Here is an 18,931-nt window from a genome sequence, read left to right as displayed (position 1 = left end):
CTACTATTATTTTATATAATGTTTACTTACATGTTTAGAAATTTCTTTGATCATCATCCTTCCTTTCACCTCAAACCTCCCTGATAAAGTCATTTTTCCTTTTGTAATATAAATGTATGTTTCTTAAAGTTCTTTTTGTATTAGTTTGCTAGGGCTACCATAACAAAATACTACAGACTAGGTGGTTTAAACAACAGAAATGTATTTTCTCCTGAGTCTGGAGTATGGAAGTCCAAGATCAAGGTGCAAGCAGTGTCACTTCCTCCTGAATCATCTCTGATTGGCTGCAGATAATTAACTTCTTGCTGCTTCGTCCTCATATAGTTGTCCCTCTGTGCACACATGTACCCTTGGTGTGTCTCTCTTTCTATGTCTAATCTCCTCTTCTTATAAGGATACCAGTCAGATTGAAATAGAGCCCATCCCAATGGTCTCATTTTACCTTAATCATCTCTTTAAAGGCCCTATCTCCAGTCATATTCTGAGGTACTGTGAGTTAGGGCTTCAACATAAATTTGGAGAGTAGAAAACTTCAGTCAATGGACACATCATAATACAACTTCAGAACACCAAAGACAAAAAGAACTTAAAAATGGCTGAAGACAAAAGGCAAATCATTTAAAACAGAACTAAGTTGGATAAGAGCTGACTTCTCAACAGCAACAATGGAAGCCAGGAAGTAATGGAATAATATTTTTACAGTGTTGTAAACCCACAGTTTTGCTTTTCCTCTATTATTTTTATGTAATTGGGACATTCTATTAGGTATATAGTGGAGTGGACCTTTGCACACATTCTCTTTGTATCTTCACAATTCGACTTTCAATTCTCTTTGTCTCTTTCAGCTACATTCTGTTAATTTATTTAGCTCTGTCTTCCAGTTCACTAATATTTTTTCCAAGTCTTTGATCTTCTGTTTACATTGAGAAGATGTAAACTCAAAGTTTACATAGTTTTTAACTTCAATTTTTTTTCATTTTTACAAGATAAAATTATTCTTCAAATCTGTCTAGTTTTGAAAGTCTCTTGTTCCTTGTAAAAATCCTTGTTCCTTTAAAAATTTCATTTACTTTTTAATTTTATAATAATATTTTATATTTTTTGATCTTATAATTCAAATATCTAAAACCTTTGTAGGTTAGGTTTTAGATATTTGAATTATAAGATCAAAGAATGATTCATTTTTTATCTGGTGATTTTTAAAAATTAGGTGATAACTTTTAAAAATGTTTTATTTTGAAATAAATTCAAACTTAGAGAAGAACTGAAAGACTACAAAGAACTACATATACCCTTCACCCAGAGACCCCAAGAGTTTCACCAAGTTTCCCAGTTTATAATATACTCTATAGCAAAGAATCCAATCTAAGATCACACAATGCACTTAGTTCTTCTGCCTCTTCAGTCTCCTTTAATCTCAAATAATTAATCAATCCTTTATCTTATTTTTTAAAGATTATAGGCCAGTGATTTTGCAGAATGCATCTCAATTTGGGTTTCTATAGTCTTTCTTTATGATTAGATTCAGACACTAAAACTACTATGTTATGACCTCAGGGCAACATATCAGGAGGACTATGATGTCAAATGTTTGCACACATTGATGTTTCTTGATTTAATTAATTCTTGCTATAATGGTTGTCATAATTTTCTGATTTTGTCACTCCTTATACATTTAAAAGTCAGCATTCTTCTGTAAAAAGATCCTTTTCTTATCTCCATGTATTTATTCATTTATTTGTATCACAGAGAACTCATCAACTCCCATTGCATTCAATGTGATATAACCCATAAATATTATCATTTATTTTAATGCTCAAATTGTCCCAGATTTGGTCAATGAGAGTTCCTTCAAATTATTTTGTATATTTTCCACATGTCTCCACCATTCTTTGACTATGGCCTTACTATTTAATTCAAGACACTCCAAGCTTATATTATCTCTGCCCCAACTCTGAAATCATCCATTTGTCCAAGGAGGCCTAGCTCTCTTTAGTGAAAATGGTATTTAGAAATCAAGATCTAGGTATTAGGTAGGCTCTTTACAGCTGAAATCTCTCACATACTCTCAATGGACAAAGCAATAAAACATATGCATCATATAAACACACATATCTATATATACATATTTTTACATGTATAATTATTTCTATATCTATATATTAAAAACCATAAATTCATAGCAATATCTTCAATTCCAATCCAACACCACGTTCTGTCTTCTTCCTTTTCATATTAGTAACCTCCATCTTCCAAAGTGAGAAATTTGATTTCCATTATCCTAAGTCTATTCACTTAAAACTTGCTCAATTTCCCTAAATGTAACCAGTGTCCTGACCCTATTGGACCTCCACCCCACTTGACTGCTTAACTGATCCTTATAAATTCATATTTCATAGGAATTAATCTGTGAGGATCCTCAAGACTTCCCACAATAAGGCTGCCTTCCTTTAGAAAGAATTTGTATTTCCTTCTACCAAGAGCCTAGAACACTTCCAACGTGAGACCATGTTATCTCCCCCTACAGAGGATCTTAATTAATCCAGAAGCTTAAGGTTAGCAATCTGTTACAGCAAGCCTCAGTCAAAATCTCCTGATCTCATCATTTACCGCTGACTTTTCTGATTTATATTCTTCAGGGTTTAGGGGAGGAATTATATTTCAAGGTGGGAGTTATTTTTTATTTGTTTGTTTTTCTATGTCTAGCTGTTCTTTGTTTGTTTGTTTTGCCCTAAATGACTTCCCCTGGGTTTTGCAATTCCAAGAATGCTTTGAAAATTGGGTTTGTGATTTATCCAGGTTAAGTTGTACTAAGTAGTAGAGTCCTTCAGCGTAATCAACCATATTTTGTCTTTATGTGTCTATATACTTATCAGTACTAACCTTTCCCTACATTACAAAACTATTAATGTCCTTGAAACACCATAAGACTCTCTGCTACAGCCTGGTTATTGGTTCAAGGCAGAAAAACAAGTGAAACTAGAGAAATTATTGGGCAGTGCTTTTGATTTTGTTCCTATCAGAAGTTAGGAATTATTTATAGCAAGGTTATAAAAAGTATTTTTTTTTAATCTTAAAGATAAAAGGGACATTAACATTCCTTTCATCCAGTTCCTTAATTTGACACTTGGGCAAAAGACAGCCCAACCACAGAGGAAGGTTTTCTACCAAAGTAAATGGCCTTTTGTTGGGACTGCTTAGATTTATTTAGAATTCAGTTCTCTGCTCTATGATCCCTAGTTTATTTGTATCCAATCTTCTTTTTCTAACCAAGCACTATAATTTTTTTATAAGTACATTTTAATGTTTTCCACTTATTAAAATATGTGATCATTTTAGAAAAAAATTTAAATGTATAAAAAGTATAAAGAAAATAAACTCTATTTATAATCCTACTACATAGAGATAAGTACTATTAACATTTTGGTGTGTTTAACGCTTACATGGTTTATTTTCATAGCTGAGATCATACTGTACAGTTCTGTATCTTTTTTCACATTATAGTTAATATTTCCTCACCTCTTTAAAAGTTCTTCATAATCATTATTTTTGATGCTACATAATATTTCATCATATGGATGTACTTAAATACTGTGAACTATTCACTTTCATTCAATAGTTATGTTGTTTCCATTTTTTCCTATTATACATAATGTTCTAAAGGATATTTTTGTTCATCAATTTTAGTCCACACTAATGATTATTTCCTTAGGATTTACTAGGTCAAAGGATCCACTGCCAAACTGCTTTCCAGAAAAAATAATACCAATTTATGCCACCTGTAGTTGGGTTTAAGAGAGCTCATTTCATCATGTCCTTACCATGGTTCTTTCTTATGGGCTTGACCATTCTCAAGTATTGCTTTTCATTACTTTTCTAAAGTTTGAAGTTAAAGGGCTTTTGCATTATAGAGTGGGGTCTGGGGGTATTATGGACAGCCTTCCAGGTAGCTAGACATGTATAAAGATGAACAGAGAGGCACCTGAAAAGCCCTATGTCCTTTCTTCCCTTCGCTGTGGCAACATGGCCTTGTGGGGATGGAGCAGAGTCTCTGCCATTTGACACAACTGTCCCATTTCCACCTACCCATCACCTGTATAATATTGGGGAAGAGAGGTAAGCCTCATGAGACTTATTTTCCTTACCTGTAAAAGGAAATATTAATGCCTATCTTGCTGCTGGGATTAAATGTGAAAGTGCTTGATATTTTTTTCATGTCTCTGGTTAGTCCTTCCTATCAAGCTTAAGGATGATTTCAAGAGCTAGATAAAACAGGGGATATGTCTTCAACAGGTGACAGCATATACACTCTCCCATCATTTATCTGATTTATCTGACTGGTGAGTTGAGATATTAAATGCTTACAAGGTTGTAATCTTGCAGAGTGAAAGCATGGGGCCTTCAAAAGATCGGTCTTGGGGAGGGAACATCTGGGAATATAGAAGCCAAAGTGGAAAATTTTCTTAAGATTTATTTCATGAAATTTCAACTAATAAGATATGGTTGCTCTAACTAGGGACACAGAGGTGACTGGCATGGAGTTAACCATTCATTACAATGAATGTCACCCCCTATTGTATGTATACCTACTTTAAAGCTTTTTAAAGCTCTTCTCAGACCAACTGAGCTGGAATCTCTGCGAGATGGGGCCCAAGTACATGTAATTTTAAAAACTCCCCAGCTGATTCTGATTCATGGCCACAGTTTAGGTTTAATGGATAGTGTGGTTCATAGGTTCTGGAATGTGAGAGCTGGGAATGGTCATTCAAACCTTTAATTAAACACCCTTGATTTACGGATTAGCAACTCAAGCCTGAAGACTGTCAGTTACCTGCCAAACATCACATAGTTTGGTAATGATGGAATGAAAACCTAGAATTATAGCACATTGACAGAATATCTTTAAGAGGTTTAGTAGCGAAAAGACAAATCTCATAGAAAGTTCAAATGAATTTTTTGAAAAGCAATTACTGCCACTTAGCAAATAGACTTTACCACTTTCTTCTTAAAGTTATCATATTTCATGTTGTATGTATATGCAGGATGAAGAAAATCAGATTGCAGTCCTCACCTGGATAAAGGGGCAAAAAATACTTGCTTTGCCACTTGCTCTCCCCCAGGAAGTGAGCATCCCTGGCTGCAACACAGCCTGTTTCCTCTCCTACAGTACATTCAGTTCTCTTTTCTGGTTTTCAGAACTATTTGAGTGTGTAATGATCCAGGTATAGATGATGTGAAAAAGGCCCTCCACTGGCAGCCTCCCCAAAACTCTTTTTAATTTCTAAAGTGTAATTGTTACATTGCCATGAACTTTGGGAAGATGCCCTCACTTCCCTTAATATATACTGTTTCTTCTTTAAATATTGGGAGAGGGGTGACAGAGGTTGAAGATTGCTTAGGTAGATAATAGTGGAGGTATAATAATGTCAAAGACCTCGGGTGAGAAAAGGACTTAACTAAATCATTTTTTTGCTGTTTAATTTTAACTATGAACAGCCTGATAATGAACTTTTAATCACATTATTTATGAAGTCTTAACTATAACACTATTTTAACTTTTAAAGGTTTCCAGAAAAACATGCCTATCTGTGCAAAAATGCCTGGCTAGTTTTTACTCATTTGGGGCCATGTTGGGAAACACTGAGTCCTAAAATATTGCTTAAAGGCCCTGGGTTCACAGTTGACACGTTCTTAACATTTATAGTGATTCTAGAGACCCTCGGTATCTACTGCTACAGTTCCTTCCCCCAGTATTTTTCTTGGATTGGATTTATGGCCAACTGGTTGTAATTGACTCTCTACTGGGACAAGTTAGGATATGAGCATATGACTTTTCTTTTTAAAAAAAAAAGAGAGAGAGAGAAAGAGAGCAAGAGAGAGTGACCAAGAAAAAAAAAATCACCATTTATATTTATCTTAAACCTCTTTCATTTCCAGCTTCTTTGGCACAAGTCAAGCTGCTGTCATCAAGTAGAACTCCAAGTACAAGGGGTTTCTAGAGAAAGGATGCCGTATTGAACGCACAACCTCATAAGAAAGAGTAGAATGAAAAAACGCAAGGATTTTCTATATTTTAGGGCACACACAACACCTAAATCTTTCCACAAAAGTGGAATCTGCCACCTGAGATTCCAGGCTGGAAAGGAAAACTGGTCATAAACAGTCTGAGCACAAATGGAGACAGCGGATGTGAAAATCTCTATCAGCAATTCCCACAAGCAAAGTCCTGTCAAGCTATGTAAGACCTCCCAGCCCCAGCAGCACTGTTCCCCAGCTTTCTCCATGGAACTGATCTGTGGGTCTTCTTGCAGATATTCATTGATTATACTACTTCCCAAAAGAAGGAAAAACTAAGGTTTTATACACTAAATGAAATTCTGAAATTATTTATAGTTTAACCCACCATGACTGGCTTTGAGGAGAGAGAAAAAAGAAATAATTATGTATGTGGAAATAAAATGCTTATAAATTTATCCCCTAAAAAAACCTTCACTGCCATGGCTACTTGCCAAAGTACAAAGTATTAATCTAATTTTAAGAATATAAAATCAGGCCAGGTGTGGTGGCTCACACCTGTCATCCCAGTATTTTTGGAGGTCAAAGTGGGAGAATAGCTTGAGTCCAGGACTTTGAGACCAGCCTGGGCAACATAGTGAGACTTTATGTCTACAAAAAAAAAAATAAACAAAATTAGCTGGGTGTGGTGGTGGTGTGCACCTATAGTCACAGCTACTTGAGAGGTGGAGGTGGGAAGATTGCTTGAGCCCAGGAGGTCGAGGTTGCAGTAAGCTGTGTTTGCACCACTGCACTCCAGCCTGACTCCAGCCTGGGCAACAGAGTGAGATCCTGCTTCAAACAAACAAACAAACAAACAAAAAGAATCAGTCATGTCCCCAAACTCTTTAATTTTATCATCAGTCAGCTTGGAGTTCCTACATTCATGTGCTGGAAAGCAAATCAATGCAAATCGTTCTATTAAACAGCTTACAGTTTTCCCTTCTGATGGAGTCATGCAAAAAGTTAAATACTTCTGAATCCTGTTTTATGTTAAAGTTCTAATAATGTAAATAGTCCAACGGAGCATTTTCAGTCATTAGCACCGAAAGAACATCAGACACCTGCTTCACCTGGGTATGAGCAAGAAGTGCTGCCTTCTGTTCAAAGCTGTTGACTGCAGTGGTGGACTGCCCATCTGTCAGGTTGCTGAATAGTACGCAACAGAATGGGAAGACTGTTAATGGTGACCACCTGATGCAAGGTCTCAGCCCATATTGGTTGTGATTCCTCAAGCTTCACACCATCTTTACCTTCTGCCATGGCGAAGCAGAGAAACAGCAGCCCTGGCACATGGCATTCAACACTTACGGACCTGCTGTTGGCTGGAAAAGAGTATATGGATGCAAACCTTTGGTAACATGGACTTCAGAGAGCATTGCTGAAGCCCTGCGCTCTATTATGAGAACCACCATCCTCTAGTAAAAATAGGAGCCAAGAATTTTTGACTGTGTAATTGTATTAAAGCCTCACGAGCACTCACAAGAACCTGAGAAGGGAGGTAATATTATTATTCCAATTTTATGGATGAAGAACTGAGGCTTGAAAAGTTAAATAACTTGTCCAAGACCACAGAGCAAGTAGCAGAACCCACATTAAAAACTCGGCCTACCTATTTTCAAAATCCATGCTCATAACCAATACATAATACAGGGAAATTAATAGTCTCTTCAACACTGTCATCTCTTAACCTGGGCTGTTTATGCTGCTTCCCCTGCAGGGCAGATATGCTGAGGTAGAAGGATACCCGCTCAGGGTAGAAAGAATCAAGTGCTTCTTGGACTGTTTCATTAAGATCAGTGCCTTGTACCCAGAGTACCTTAAATGGCACCTCTCTTTGTTTTGACAAGATCCTTATGAGATTGGGTGACATAATCACATTTCTACAAAGGAGTTACAGTAGTTTGGGGTTCTATCAGTGGTTTCAACATTTCTTGTTTAGCACATAATTTCACAGTAACATAAATGATTTATTTAGTGCCTATCTGTATGAGGCTTCAGGCCAAGCACTTTGCAACTTGCTGCAGGCCATTAAATGGCATCAGTAATTAGGTCATCGTTGAGAATCTATCTGTGGATGGAGCCATATACTCTCTGAATGGATAAAACTCCTATGTGGACAGATTGAAGAAGTCATACAACTACCCATCCTCAGGATATTAAGAGTAGTACTACTGGTGGTGATATGCGCCTGTCTCAGCTACTCCAGAGGCTGAGGCAGGAGGACTGTTTGAGCCCAGGGGGTCACAGCTGCGGTGAGCTATGATTGTGCCACTGCACTCCCACCTGGGAGACAGAGCAAGACCCCATCTCTATAAAAAATAAATAATAAAATTAAAAAGTTTTAAAAAACAATAGCACTGTTTCTTGGACACTAATTCTGAGAAAGGTGACTTTTTACATCTGGCTCAAGCCCTGAGTCAGCAACTGGAAACATATACTCTAGGTATATTAAGGAGAAACTATTAACCATGCAAACTAGCCCCAAATGGCTTTTCTGATTATTTGTTAGCATGCAGGTGGCTTGGAGAAGAGGACTGCAATTCTAGAATGTTAGTTTTTGTAGTATGAGAAAATCATAACTTTTTTTTTCCAGGAACTTGTTTTGCCATAGATTTAAGGCAGTAATTTGTTACAGGCAAGATATTTATAGGGGCTGTGTTATCGATGCTAGAATCATCAAGAAATTCTATCAGAAGACACAATGTTTAAGTATAGGTCTAATTACTGCAATCATTTCTTTTTGTTTCCTTTGCCCAGATCCACTTAATCCCATCTCTTAGTGTGGGCACAAGCTGACAGTTGCATGACAAGGAATGTTTCCCTTTGTAAAAAACCCACTTCCTTTCTGTGTGGTTTTAGCCTAATTGAAACGTTTCCTATTAAGCTCAATCAAGGCAGCAATTATCTAATTACTCACTTATGCTTTTCCAGCCAAAAATTTGCCTAAGCTGGTATACTGGAATGAGAGCGAACATATTTATTATTGCTTTTACATTTTTCTGTTTGGCTTTGGACATTAACCATAAACATTTACTTCCAGTTCACCAGAACATATCTAATTAATACTGCTATTTTCTATAAAATCATATCACTGCAAGCTACAACCCAGGGTCACGTGTGGCTCTGTCTATGAAATGTGCTTTAAGACTTGTGGTTATGCTACATGAATGGTGTCATTGGAGAAGGGCAATAAGGAGAGAAGCTAGTGAAAACAAATCGCAAACATATATTCAGTCATTTCAAAGCCACGAGTTTTATGACTTTAAAAATAAAAAGTGAATTACTTAGATTTAATTGAGAAAATAATTTTTACAGCATCACGTGTATCCTGCACGTCTGGGTTTTCTCTTGATACAAATCCCTTAGGGTCTCAAGATGATCACAACCAGTCAACAACACAGGTGGTCCACACTTTTTAGGTATAAATTAGAGACATATATCATTAAAACCAGAATTAATTTTAGAGTTAGTGACCCTGTGAGGTCACTCCTGATTAACTCCATTTTGATTGAGGTTGTACCAAAACACGAGGGACAAATTGAGTACAAGGGATTGATATTTCCATTTCCAGACAGTACGTCTTATCATTTTCATCATAAATGTTAACTAGTGTGAGACTAATACAGCTCTCTGCATAGAGAAAGAACCCCCCAGAAAACTTGTATACTTCAGAGTAAATTTATAAGGAGGGAAAGGAACACCTCATCAATCCCCTAAATGTGGCCACTTGACAATCCTTCACCTAAGTTTTCCATAAACCCAGAAAATGACTACATTCAATGAGAACTGCAACAACAATAACAAAATAAGTCTGCAAGGAAAACATTCCATTTACTGGGAAAAGATGAGAGTTTTTGCATTGTGTTGGTAAAGAAAGGAACTTTTTTTCATAAACACATAATGACAAATGAGCTATATGCAATATTAGAAACCCTAGAGATTAGTCACCTATATAATGATTTATCTACAAAGATCACACTTCACTTTCTAGTAACTGATTTATCTCAAGTATACTCTAAGTGATGATTAGTTAATTAAGCCTAAGTGGCCAGCCATTAGGGATCAGAGAGATGTCTTTCCCCAAAGTCCTTGTTACCTGCTTCACAGTTTAGAGAGAAGTCTAGAAAAAGAAAAATGCATTTTATCTTGAATTTGGTCCCAAGATTCAGGATTTTCTCTGTTTGTTTATTCCTTTTGGGGAGGAGGACGAGGACTAAAGTACAGAAAAAGAGAGGAATCAATTTTCTTGTGGGAAGGAAAAGAATAAAGTAATCAGACATTTCCTTTTCACTGGTCCTTAGGAATTGGAAAGTTTTGCATGTATTCAATAAAATGGCTTGAAAAATGCATTTTTGCTTCCACATGTTTACTTAAAAGAAGAAAATAACAAGTCTTAACATACTGTCTGCAGTTGGACACCTCCCTGCTGTTCTCTGTTGAAGCAGCTTTATGCACTCTAAAAAGAGGGACTAAATCCACTTTACCATAGGCAGAGTGGGAGTGTAGAGTTATTAGGTGAACCCATCATTGATTGAGAACAAACACAGAGGCCAGTGATATTGCCCATCTGTCTCAATCTGCCCTTAGCTGACCCTAAGCAGCACCCGGATCTAGTGAAAGGCAGGTACCTTGAACCTAACAACACCTCTTCCATCACAGGCCCACGAACCTCCTGCTTAGCACAAAGCAATAAACAAAAGGAAACAAGACATTACACCAATACAGTACTCATTTCCAACGTTATTTAGCTCTTCAAAATTTCAAGTTGAGTTACCATTGCCTTTATTTCCCCTTCTTACTTTGCACTAGTTCTCATATTTCTAGCCTTCCTCCACTGCAATAATTCAATATAACTAATTACATCTTTTAAAATAGTTAAATAAGCAAATGACTGAAGTTCTCTTTCCGTTTTCCTTGATGCTGGGTCAGCTGGCTCCTCAAGTTTGTCTGAATTGATCCCCTTTCAGGTATGGCCTGAGTCTTCTTTTGAGAGGATTTGTATGATGTCTTGTTATACCTCTCAAAGCGTGGGGTTGAAGTGGTGCCATTTTATCCAATTTAAAGCAATAACTGGCTGGCAAACCTTAGGATCATCGAAATATAACACTAGAAAAAATAAATATTCCACAATTTCTTAACTACAAATGTGGATTCTACATACATGTTTATTCTAAAGTATTCATTTATAAATTTTCTATTTTGTACAATTTTAATATCTGGTTGGTCTGTTGGTGGTTTTGCAAGACCTATAATGTCAATGCTTTTCTGGGTTTTATGATAGTAAAGGCTTTGGCAGAGAGAACATGACAAAGAAACATAACTTCTTTTATTCTAAAAATGCAAATTATTCTTTGGTGCCTTTGAGTCTTTGACTAGAGGTCATGTGCTGCTGATGATAAATGAAATTACCTGCTTTTCATCAATCTATTAAGATTTTACAAATCAAAGTTATTCAACACAAAGTGCACCTACTATGGAAAAGTCTAATGTTAAAAACTTTTTACTTATCATTACTCAAGTTAAAAATATGCCACACAGTTTAAAGCTTATAAAACGTATAACCATGGCTACGTATTGGAATTACCAGGAAGCTTTGTAAAAACACTGATGGGGCTGGGCACAGTGGCTCACGCTTGTAATGTGGGAGGCCGAGACGGGCGGATCACGAGGTCAGGAGATGGAGACCATCCTGGCTAACATGGTGAAATCCCATCTCTACTAAAAACACAAAAAATTAGCCAGCGTGGTAGCACACGCCTGTAGTCCCAGCTACTTGAGAGGCTGAGGCAGGAAAATCGCTTGGGCCTCAAACCAGAAATTCTGATTTAAATGGCATGTGGATTCCCTAGGTATCAAGACTTACATTAAAACCAGCTGCAGAGTTTTTAAAAGTCTCTATACCCGGGCAAACTACTCCCTTACTCCTTCGCTACTACTGAACAACAACATAATACTGTAGCTAAGAAGTGGCATCACTTACCTTAGGCCAGGCATTCATTTAATCTTCACAATAACTTTATGATGTAAATACTACCACTACACTCATTTTAAGATGAGGAAACTGAAGTTCAGAGAAGTAACTTGACAAATGTCAGCTAAAACTGGCAGAACCTGGTTTCCAACCTGTGTGCCAAAAGTTTGTAAGCCTCTTCCTATACTACCTCTCCAACTATCCTCTTTTCATCATGACCAGAGCTGGCTCCTACTCTCTCTACCCTCAGGGTACATCACAACCTTGTGCCTTCCTTTGGTTAATGTCCTCATTAATAGCAGAAATCATTATATTAATATTCAGCTAACTTCCAACTCCTGGTCCAGCAAACCTTTATTACCTTAGTTCTCTGTGCTTCATTTAATCATAGTATCTAACTTATGCCAGCCAGCACCAACTAGGTCCTCACCTGGTTGGCATTAGATAAGAATTACTTTCTATTGCATATAGTCATATGATAATACACTGGTTAAAAGAAAGGTCTCTGGAGCCAGAAGACCAGGTTTCAAAGCCTAGATTCTCTACTTTCCAGCTTGGGCAAGTTACTTAATCTTTTTGTGCCTCATTTCCTCATCTATAAAATAGAGATTTTAATATGTTCTTGTGAGCAGAAATATAAGTTGAGTAAGCACATTGTTCTACATTCTGTTTGTTCTCCTTTATACTGTTTGCATGTTTATCTCCACTCCTAAAGTTTTCTGCTTGTATGAGAAAATGGTCTCATAGAACACCTAGCAAAGAACCTGGAACAATTAGATGGAGGAATAAATGAAGAAAAAAAAGTGGTTGGAGAGGGAGAGTGGTCTTAGAGGTGAGGCAGCCAAGGAGTCAGTACATTCTCACAGGAGGAGTGACTCAGCCATGGCCCTATCTCCTCAGAGTGTCTTCCAACAGGAATGTGGTGACAAATATGTACAGAGTAAATGGGATGAGGAAAAAATGAAGAGGTTCAAAGTGAGGAGCAATTAATTCAAAAGGAAGAAGAAAGAGGGAGTCTTGGGGTTTTACCTGCTTCTACTGATTAGTGTTTGACTTCACTAAGGGTAAGAGAAGCCTGACAAGGAAGAAAGGAGAGGCAAGAGAAAGCCCAAATCTTGGTGGGAGGGCGAGCTGTGCCCTGAACCACAGGACAATTTAGTTTCAGGATAAGAACCAAAGAAAAGTCGGTGAAGGATTATGTTGAGGAAACCCTGATGATAAACACACTCAGGATAAAAGAAAGAGGGTCCCCGCACCAATATTGTGGGTACAAAAATTGAAAACAGGATGACATAATTCTTAGAAATGGAACAATCTGAGATTCAGCTCAATGTTAATTGAACTCCTGCTATATGCCAAGCACTGATGATACAGTCTGTGCCCCCGTAGAGCTATACTCTAAAGGAGAGACACTTGCTCAGCAGGTGACCAAAAAAGTAAAGAGAAGAGAGAATAGGGCAGGTGAGACTGAGGAGATGCTTTACGTTTAGCTGAGGATAACAAGTACAGATTAGGCTGTTGGTGAGGGCAGCTGAATTTCGCAATAAAATAACTGTGTTAGTTAAGAACAAATATTATTTCAGAAATATACATGAGATGGGAAGTAAATGTTTTTATGTCTCTTCAGTCAAAGTTAAATTTAAAACTATATTATTTAGGTCAGGTGTGGTGGCTCAAGCCTGTAATCCCAGCACTTTGGGAGGCTGAGGCTGGTGGATCACCTGAGGTCAGGAGTTCAAGACAAGCCTGGTCAACATGGTGAAACCCTATCTCTACAAAAATTATTCAGGTGTGGTGGCAGGTGTCTGTAATCCCAACTACTCAGGAGGCTGAGGCAGGAGAATCACTTAAACCTGGGAGGCAGAGGGTGCAGACTGCACCACTGCACTCCAGCCTGGGTGACAAAACAAGACTGTGTCTCAAAAAAACAAAACAATAAAAACAGTATTATGTAAACTTTCAGAAAGTGTTTTCACCATGTTTCATACATTTAGAGATACTGAGTGAAGCTTATAGTAACCTTAGGAGAGCCTGATATCATCATTTTACAAATGAGACATCTAGGGAACCGACAGGTTAACTTCTTTGCCCAAGGTTACACAAACAAAGCCAGCTTCAATAATAGAATTCATTTGTCTAGATTTCTTGCCAAGATGATGTCAGCCCAACCAATATTTTCCCAAAGTGTAATCCCTGGAACAATAGTTCTGCAGAGTGTTATTATTAAGTTTCTATTTTATGGTAAAATAAGTCTTGGACATGCTGGTAAAGATAGTTAAACAGGTTCCTTACTGTGAGATTTCTCAGAGCCTAAAAATGATCATTTCCAAGTAGGGGATATAGAATGTGGTGTTTCTTACGCTTATTTGATCAGAGAACACTTATTTCATGGATTGTCTCTCAAACTTAGAGTAACGTAAAATACACTGGAAAATACTGCACCAATGTGTACTGAGTTGAGAAAGTTTGACAGATTTTGAATATGGGCAGAGATATATAAATGCGACTCTTCTTCTACCTCATGAATCATGAGGAATCATGACAAGATGAATCTGGAATAAATAATCCACTTGGAACAGCTTGCCATTAAGCAGAAAGAGGCTGATGCCACTAAACTAAATAACCACACTCCATAAATATCTAGGCAACACTAAGCCTGGATAAGTGTATTTCATTATGGAGAAATCAGATGTAAATAAGATCTACAGATAACATTTGATGTGAAATGTGTGACAAAGAAGAGCCTATTCACATCTGATAAAGGGCTATTATCCAAAATATACAAAGAACACTTAAAACTCAACAATAAAACTAAAAACCCAATTGAAAAACAGGCCAAAGACCGTAACAGACACCTCACCAACAAAGATATATGTGTGGCAAATAAGTATAGGAAAAAATGTCCCACATAATATGTAATTTACGAAAGGCAAGTTAAAACAACAATGGGTAGAACTACACACCTATTAGGATGGCCCAAATCCAGAACCCCAACAATGCCAAATACTGGACAAGACGGAGAGCAACAGGAATTCTCACTCACTCATTCACTGTGTGATGCAAAATGGTGCAGCCACTTTAGAAGACAGTTTAGAGGTTTCTTACAAAAGTACACAGACTCATACCATATAATCCAGCAATATTTCTCATTGATATTTACCCAAATGAGTTGAAAATACAAAAACATATACAGGATATTTACAGCAGCTTTATTCACAATTGCCAAAACTGGGAAGCAGTTGGTGAATGGATAAATAAATTGTGGTACATACAGACAATGGAATATTATTCATAGTGTAAAAAGAAATGAGCTATCAAGCTATGAAAAGATATGAAGAACCTTAAGTCCATATTACTCACTGAAAAAAGCCAATCTGAAAAGGTTATTACATAAATACATGATTCCGATTATATAACATTATGTAAAAGGCAAAATTATGGAGACAGTAAAAAGATCAGTGGTTGCCAGGGACTGGAGGTTGGGGAGGGATGAACTGGCAGAAAACAGCACTTTTAGGGCAGTGAAAATCCTGTATGATACTATAATGATGGATACATGACAACGTACATTTTTTCCAGACCCATAGAATGTACAACATCAAGAGTGAATGTTAACTAAGGACTTCAGGTGATAATGATGTGTTAGTGTAGGTTCATCAATTGTAACAAATGTACCACTAGGCGGTGGAGATGTTGATACTGGGGAAGGCTATGCATGAATGGGAACAGAGTATATGAGAAATTTCTGTACCTTCTACTGAATTTGGCTGTGAACCTAAAACTGCTCTTAAAAAGTAAAAATTTTGTTTTTAAGAGCCTAATTATTGCCTCAGAGCTGAGCAGAATGCAAGAAGTTGGAAAGCAAAAATACATGAGACAACTGAAAAGGTGGGGACCAAAGAGAAGCAGATAGCTTGAGAGTTCACAAGGGGAGTGAGCTATTATTTATAGTGCTTATGTATTATTTATTATCCATTGTTCGTCTTCTTCCACTTGAATGAAAACTTCTCAAGGGAAGAGATTTGTGACATCCCCAACAGACCCTGGCTGATCTACTCCAAAAGTCTACAACAGTGCCTGGCACACATAGCAGATGCATCAATAGTGAATGAATAAATGAATAAAAGAAAACTAACATAGTCAAATCAGTATCTTTGATCTCTCCTACCACCTGTAATAAATTCCCCATTTTTTCCACCTTTGTCAATGAATACTCCAATTGACTAAGTTCCTTGGGCCAAAAACCTTTGAAGTTTACCTTATCCCTCTCTCATATCCTCATCTAATCAATCAACAAACTGAATGAAGTCTACCTCTATGTGAATTACAATTATGATCTCTTCTTCCCATCTCCACTTCTGCTACCACAGTCTAAGCCACCATCATCTTTTGTCTGGCCTATTTCAATAGCTTAAATATTCTCCCTGTTTTCTCTCACACCCTGCTACTGTCTCTTTACAGAATAGTCAGAATTATTTTTTGCAGATGCCATCACCCACCATGCTCAAAACCCTCCAATGGCTTTCCACCAAATTCAGAATTCAGCCTTAGCTCTCCTCCTACTCATTGTGTTCCAGGCTCAGTGGCCTCTGCTGTCCTCTGATACATCCAGCGCCCTCCACACTGCAAGGCCTTACACTCACTGCTTCTCCACCTGGACTCTCCATTTTCTCTGACTTCTCGTCTCTGATCAGATGTCATTCAATCTGAGAGATCTTCTGACATGGCTTGGCTGTGTGTCCCCACCCAAATCTCATATCGAATTGTATAATTCCCACAAGTCAGGGGAGGGACCTGGTGGGAGGTGACTGGATCAAAAGGGCAGGTTTCCTCTTGCTGTTCTTGTGACAGGGAGTTCTTGTGAGATATGGTTTAAAAGTGTGTGGCACTTCCTCCTTCACGGTCTCGCTCTCCCTGCTACCATGTGAAGAAGGTGCTTGCTTCCCCTTTGCCGTCAGTCATGATTGTAAGTTTCCTGAGGCCTTCCAGTCATGCTTCCTGTTAAGCCTGCGAAACTGTGAGTAAATTAAACCTCTTCTGTCATAAATTACCCAATCTCAGGTAGTTCTTCATAGCAGTATGAAAACGGACTAATATACCTTCTCTGATCAACATATTTAGAACAGCACCCTCACCGCCACCATGAATCACTCCATCCTTTTATCTTGCTATATTTTTTCATACCACTTGCCACTTTCTGATTTTATATGCCTATTGACTATCTGTCCCTGTCCCCTACTAGAAAGCAAACTCCATAAAACTAGGAACCTTGTTTTACTAAGTAGCTTAACTACTCTAGCTTCAGCACATAGAATAGTGCCTGGTACATTACACTGGGTAAGAATATGCTGAATGAGCAAATTATTAGCACTTGTCAAGTGCTTATTAAATGCCAGGTGCCCCTTTTCTTTTTGAGACAGAGTTTCACTCTTGCTGCCCAGGCTGGAGTGCAATGGTGCAATCTCGGCTCACCACAACTTCCGCCTCCCAGGTTCAAGTGATTCTCCTGCCTCAGCCTCCTGAGCAGCCAAGATTAATGCCAGGCCCTTTAAGTGCATTATTTCATGTGACCCTTAAGAAGTAGTTAGTATTAGCGATTCAATTTATCAGTGAAGAAACTGATGCCCAGAGAAGTTAAATAGTTTGCTCAAGGGCACACACTGAATAAGTAAAGGGGTCAGAATTTAGATCCAAGCAGGTCAACTGTGGTTCTGAACTACTGTGCTCTACATTCTGCTGTTATTGCTATGGTGAGTACGCCTCAGTCATTCTAATATCCTTATTTTTTTTTAATAATAATTCCAAGAAATGCATTTTCTTTCATCCATCCTTTCTCTTTTTCTTCCTTCTTTCCTTTATTTCATTCTTTCATTTGTTTGCTCATTCCTTCCTTCATGGGTATATTTGCTAAGCACTATTTTTGACACTGGAGATACAAATTTCGGTAAGACACGTTGCCCACTCACAAAGAGCTGGCTTGGCCAGAGGTAAGGCAAACATGCAAACAAATAATTTGAAAATATCTATTTGTTTATTATTTTACAAAATGGTAAATGATTTTGCTGAACATCATTTCCACTTTGCATTAACCTCCAAGAAGTTTTTGTCAATCATTGCCTAAATATTGTAAATTTATCACAGTTGTCCCAGTAGGTAAATACTATATTTTGCACTTTTTATTTCTCTTCAAGTTGTTTCTGGTTATTTAGAAAGCAAATGTGGCATAAATAGTGACATAAAATATTAAGTATTTCATTATTTATTAAGTAAAAACTTATCAATATTCATCATGCTCAAGGCACAGCACTCGGCACTGGGAGGAATTAAAATAAATATGACATGGTACCTTCTCCTCAATGAGTTCACAGTTAGGCAGAGGAATATAGAAATCATTATAATACATGAAACCAAGCAAAAAGCACCAGAAGGGAAGTACAGACCATGGTGTGTTTTCTGCAGATAATTCCTTCTGGAGTGGTGGGAATTTAAACACAGAGAGCCCAGCTACAGGGCCTTTGTTCTCCATCATTTCTCCCTCCTATGTTCACAGAAGTTGGTGTAAATTTAGTACTGGTAAATAATATAAGGTAGAAAGTTTTCATCTCAGACATTTTAATGTAGACTATCCAAATGCTTCTGTGGAATTGTTGAGGACTCTACCAACGGTACCAGCTTTCTCTGCATGTAGGATTTCAGAATTATACCCTGGTCAGACTTTTAAAGCTCTTATATGACTTATATGTAAAGAAGGAACACACATTCTTCCCTCCTTCCTACCTATATAACTTTGAGCAAGTGAATCAATTGCTCTGTAGCTCGTCTGTAAACTGGGGTTAATAGGAGTACCTACAGCATAGTAATAGGTACTGAGGACAAAAAGATGATTAAAAACAAGAAGAAAAT

General features: G+C 37.4%; 1 protein-coding gene across 6 annotated transcripts in view; it reads right to left on the bottom strand.

The window, feature by feature from the left end:
• The window catches only part of SLC25A21 (solute carrier family 25 member 21), a 503,455-nt gene that overhangs the window by 302,491 nt on the left and 182,033 nt on the right, over positions 1 to 18,931 (bottom strand). The window lies entirely within an intron of this gene.

This window comes from Sapajus apella, unplaced genomic scaffold (assembly GCF_009761245.1).
Source record: "Sapajus apella isolate SASKATOON/1434 unplaced genomic scaffold, GSC_monkey_1.0 scaffold50, whole genome shotgun sequence".
NCBI classification, from domain to species: domain Eukaryota; kingdom Metazoa; phylum Chordata; class Mammalia; order Primates; family Cebidae; genus Sapajus; species Sapajus apella.
This window is presented reverse-complemented; position numbering and strand designations above follow the sequence as displayed.